Below are 6,000 nucleotides of genomic sequence, written 5' to 3'. Positions count from 1 at the left end.
GTCTTTGACAGGGGCACCCGGCTCACTTGCGGGAGGCAGCCCTGTTTCAAAATGAATACAATCAATGCTAACCCCGTTCACAAGGGGCATGCCTGGGACATCGAATTCCTTCAATTTCAAGACCCCGCTCTGCCCTTTAACTCGGAAATGTTTCGTTTTCCAAGATTGCCCAAGGTGGGTGGAGATTTTATTTTACGACCAATGGAATGGTCTAAAATGAGCAAGCCCCGTCCAACCGGGGCACCGGGCGATGCAAAAATTATTCGCCCATTGTGCGTTCTGGTGAGCTATTATCAGCCACTGCCTCAGAGCTATAGTGACTTTTGTCAAGGGGGTTATCAGAGCAGCCTGTCAAACTGTTTCTCTGCCTGACTGCTTTAGAACTGCGGATAACATGTGGGTATGTTCTTATAGACAGGGTGATTGGCTAGAATTACATTTGTAAATTTGGTGCCCTAACTGGAAAACTTCTCCAAAACGCAGTAAAAGAAAGGACACGTTGTTACGCTCACAGCAGCGCGCATTTCTGTTGACAGAGTATTCATCAAGTTAACCAAGAATGATTCCACCAGCCAGTCCACGGATCATCAACGAGAGAAGCCGCCCTCAGGTCGAGACGAACCGGGGAGCCACTGCGCTTCTTCTGGATAGCATCAAAACCCCAATCAGGACAGAGCCATTTCAGGACGTGTACAACGTTATACCTGGCAAAGAGGTTCCTAACTTGGGATGCTTTCAATCATAGTGCATGGTTGTCCTTTTCAATCAATGTTCAATGTGGTAACAACTTCAGGCACCATCCATTGGATGTATGTCCATCTAATAATTTAGTATAGATCAAGGACTATTTTGTTTTTAACATAGATTCAGGTATTTGACATTGCACCAGACAGCAAACCAAATTCTCAGCTGTAGTCCCTGGTTTCAATTGAAAGATTTCAGGATGACAAAGAAATACAATTATAGATCCCCATTGACTAGTCACTTTCCCCAGCTGTGAGTGCAAGACTGGCAAGTGAATCTAGCCATTGACATACCAAAAATAAAGAGAACTGAAGTCACAGGAGATTTGTCATGCAAAAGCATGGACAAAAGCATGTAATCTATTCCAAAACCATGGACACTCTTTGATTAGCACTGTTATCGATTTATCTTTTTTCATGGTTTATCTGGACAGCTGAGACAAGTTACAGTATTACAATATTTTCCAGTGCATAACTTTTTGAATTGTAAACTAAAGTTGGCCAGGTTCAGTACTAGTGTGAGTTAATTCCCTTAAATAATGTAATTAGTCAGCATGGTATCACTAACAGAGAGCCATCACTAACACAGAGAGGCTGCTTCCTACATACAGACTCAAATCATTGGCCACTTTAATAAATGGATCACTAGTCACTTTAAATAATGCCACTTTAACAATGTTTACATATCTTACATTACTCAACTCATATGCAAATACTGTATTTTATACCATCTATTGCATCTTGCCTATGCTGCTCGGTCATCGCTCATCGTGTGTGTGTGTGTGTGGGAGTGACCATGTATGTGTGTGTGTCTGTGTGTATGAGTGGCCATGTGTGTATGAGTGGCCATGTGTAAAATAGCTTGTGGGAGTTTCATTTTTATAAGTTACAAGTCACACAGGCTTTATAACATGAGTTTGAGTGCTGAAATCAGGCCTCTTCGGAATGAGCTGAATTTAGTCCCTCATGGAACTTTCTGCCTGGGCCAATTTTGTCCAGGTAGTCGTGTAAACACTTAGTCAGGTAAATATATATTAAGTTATTGTTTTTTTTCAAGATCATTAATTTGTGGTGAGAGTGATCCTGTTTGGGCTGAGTATCTTCTCACCTTAACCCACTTACCCTGTGCTTTATAATCACTTTCTCATATGCACACAGCAGAGAGCCCATGCACCTGGTCCTCAGTGTGACTGAGGACATGAATGGGTTTATCAGCGTCAGGGTTTACAACGTCAGCCAGGGCTAAAGGCTAGAGACATACCTCTGTGAATAACTGGATCGAGACATGGATGGCACTACTCGGAACCTACTACTACTAACACACTTATTTACAACAGTTGGAAAACATCTTGTAATTAAGTTAAAGTATGGGGCATGGCCTTATGCTAGATAGTTTAGATAAATGTTATAGTCCTTATGTATGAAGACTTGATTTGCTGACTCCTGAATCTCACTGCACGTGATAAACTCTGAGGGTAGAGACAGTCTTTGGAGCCTTAAGCCGGGAGCCACAATGTGACAGCTAGCTAGCCAATAATACTGCATGAGGTCATAGATGAACCCAGGCTCTCTTTCTGGGCATTAAAGTGGGTAATTAAAATGAATGGTTGAGTGAGCTTGAAGGTTGCATTGGTTTAATAATGATTTAATCAAGAAGGAATGCAGGAAGACAAAGACCTATTCAGTGACCATGACAACAATTGATGGTCTGTGCCACCTTATTGTCCATTTCCCAATCATTCAATTTCACTATACATTTCAAATCAAGGGAAGACAGACCAGTTGGATGTAAATTACAATCTTGATTATCCACCAAAATGCATAATCATCATCAACAATCACTATCATCACTATAGTTAGCCTTCTCTAAGACCTATTAATAAATTGTAACGGCATCCTTCCCTCTCTTTACTAGAAGAGGGGGTGTAACAGGGATCAGACCAACACGCAGCGTAGCCAGTGCTCAACATGTTTAATTAAACGAATGAACAGTGAACACTACAAATACAAAATAACAAAATGTGGCAAACCGATACAGTCCTAGCTGGTGCATAGAAAACACAAAGACAGGAAACAACCATCCACAATCCCCAACACAAAACAAGCCACCTATATATGATTCCCAATCAGAGACAACACAAAACATCTGCCTCTGATTGAGAACCATATTAGGCCAAACATAGAAACGGACAAACAAGACACACAACATAGAATGCCCACCCAGCTCACGTTCTGACCAACACTAAAACAAGCAAAACACATAAGAACTATGGTCAGAACGTGACAGTACCCCCCTCCTGAGGTGCGGACTCCGAACGCACCCCCTAAAACTCAAGGGGAGGGTCTGGGTGGGTATCTGTCCGCGGTGGCGGCTCCGGCACAGGACGAGGCCACCACTCCACCATTGTATTTGTCCCCCTCCTTAGCGTCCTTTGAGTGGCGAACCTCGCCCCCGACCTTGGCCTAGGAACCTTCACAAAGGTCCCCCCTAGATTGAGGAGACAGCTCAGGACAGAGAGCTAGCTCAGGACAGAGAGGTAGCTCAGGACAGAGAGGTAGCTCAGGACAGAGAGGTAGCTCAGGTCAGAGAGGTAGCTCCGGACAGAGGGGCAACTCCGGACTGAAGGGCAGCTCCGGACTAATGGCAGCTCATGACTGGAGGGCAGCTCATGACTGGAGGGCAACGTGGAACTACCTTTTATCACATGCGCCAAATACAACAGTTGTATACTTTCACTGTGAAATGCTTACTTACGAGCTGTTTCCCAACAATGCAGTTATTGACACAATTGATATCAATAACAAGGCTATATACAAGCCGTACCGGTACCGAGTCAATGTACAGTGTAAAAGTGTGTGTGTGTTTTTGTTTCATTATCCTTGTGGGTACCAGAAGTCCTCAAAGGAAAATTCTGAGAAGTAGGGTCATTTCGCCAGTCCCCATGAGGAAAAATTATATTTTAGGCTCAGGTTCGTAAAACAAATGTGACCAATAAATTTGATTTGATTTAGGGTTACAATTAGGGTTAATGTTGGGGTTAGGTTTAGAAGTTAGGGTTAGGTATAGTGTTAGGCTTAGGGAAAATAGGATTTTGAAAGGGAATACATTTTTTGGTCGCCACAAGGATAGAAAAACAAAACTGTGTGTGAGTGGCGTCAATATGCATGTGTGTGTGTTGGAGAGTCAGTGTAAGTATTGTGAGTGTGTGGGTTGCAATAATCATTTAGACAGGTTACCTTGGCGTCCTTGGGCACAGGGACTATGGTGGTCTGCTTGAAACATGTAGGTATTACAGACTGGGTCAGGGAGAGGTTGAAAATGTCAGTGAAGACACTTGCCAGTTGGTCAGCGCATGCTCCGAGTACGTGTCCTGGTAATCCGTCTGGCCCACAGCCTTGTGAAGGTTAACCTGTTTGAAGCTCTTACTGACATCGGCTACTGAGAGCGAGATCACAGTCATCCGGGACAGCTGGTGCTCTCATGCATGGTTCATAGGTGCATGCCTCGAAGCGGGAATAGAAGGTATTTATCTTGTCTGGGCAGCTTTGTAATCCGTGATAGTTTGCAGCGCTGCCAAATCCGACGAGTGTCAGAGCCGGCGTAGTAGGATTCAATCTTAGTCTTATATCGACGCTTTGCCCGTTCGATGGCTCGTCGGAGATCGTAGCGGAATTTCTAATAAGCATCCAAATTAGTGTCCCGCTCCTTGAAAGCGGCAGCTCTAGCCTTTAGATCAGTGCGGATATTGCCTGTAATCCATGGCTTCTGGATGGGATACAGTGCATTCGGAAAGTATTCAGACCCCTTCCCCTTTTCCACATTTTGTTACATTACAGCCTTATTCTAAAATTGATTAAATAAATGTTTCCCTCAATCTACACATAATACCCCATAACGACAAAGCGAAAACAGGAGTTTGCAAATGTAGTACATTTAAAAAAATTGAAATGCCTTATTTACATAAGTATTCAGGCCCTTTGCTATGGGACTCGAAATTGAGCCCAGGTGCATCCTTTTTCCATTGATCATCTTTGAGTTGTTTCTACAACTTGATTGGAGTCCACTTGTGGTAAATTCAATTGATTAGACATTATTTGGAAAGGCACACACTTGTCAGTAAAAGGTACATGAAAGGCCGCTTAGAATTTGACAAAAGGTACCTAAAGGACTCTCAGACCTCTCAGACCAGTCTCCCGGGTGGCGCAGTGGTCTAGGGCACTGCATCGCAGTGCTAGCTGCGCCACCAGAGTCTCTGGGTTCACGCCCAGGCTCTGTCGCAGCCGGCCGCAAACGGGAGGTCCGTGGGGCGACGCACAATTGGCATAGCGTCGTCCGGGTTAGGGGTTAGGGAGGGATTGGCCGGTAGGGATATGTAAAAAATGTAATAAAATGTATGCACTCTACTGTAAGTCGCTCTGGATAAGAGCGTCTGCTAAATGACTAAAATGTCAAATGTAATGAGAAAATATATTCTATGGTCTGATGAAACCAAGATTGAACTCTTTGGCCTGAATGCCAACCATCACGTCTGGAGGAAACCTGGCACCATCCCTACGGTGAAGCATGGTGGTGGCAGCATCATGCTATGGAGATGTTTTTCAGCGGCAGGGACTGGGAGACTAGTCAGGATTGAGAGAAAAATGAACAGAGCAAAGTACAGAGAGATCCTTGATGAAAACCTGCTCCAGAGCACTCAGGACCTCAGACTGGGGTGAAGGTTCACCTTCCAATAGGACAACGACCCTAAGCACACAGCCAAGACAATGCAGGAGAGGCTTCAGGACAAGTCTCTGAATGTCCTTGAGTGGCCCAGCCAGAGCCCAGACTTGAACCCGATTGAACATCTCTGGAGACCTGAAAATAGCTGTGCAGATACGCTCCCCATCCAACCTGACAGAGCTTGAGAGAATCTGCAGTGAAGAATGGGAGAAACTCCCCAAATACAGGTGTGCCACGCTTGTAGCATCATACCCAAGAAGACTCAAGGCTGTAAACGCTGCCAAAGGTGCTTCAACAAAGTATTGAGTATATGGTCTGAATACTTATGTAAATGTGATATTCCATTCTTCCATTCTTTTATTCCATTATTCCATATTCCATTCTTTTATACACTTGCAAAAATGTCTAAACTGTTTTTGCTTTGTCATTATGGGGTATTGTGTGTAGATTCAGGCTGTAACGTAAAAAATGTGGAAAAAGTCAACGGGTCTGAATACTTTCCGAATGCACTGTATATGTACGTTCACTGTGGGAATG

This window comes from Salvelinus fontinalis, chromosome 17 (genome assembly GCF_029448725.1).
Source record: "Salvelinus fontinalis isolate EN_2023a chromosome 17, ASM2944872v1, whole genome shotgun sequence".
In the NCBI taxonomy this organism is placed as follows: domain Eukaryota; kingdom Metazoa; phylum Chordata; class Actinopteri; order Salmoniformes; family Salmonidae; genus Salvelinus; species Salvelinus fontinalis.
Note: the sequence above shows the minus strand (reverse complement) of the source record.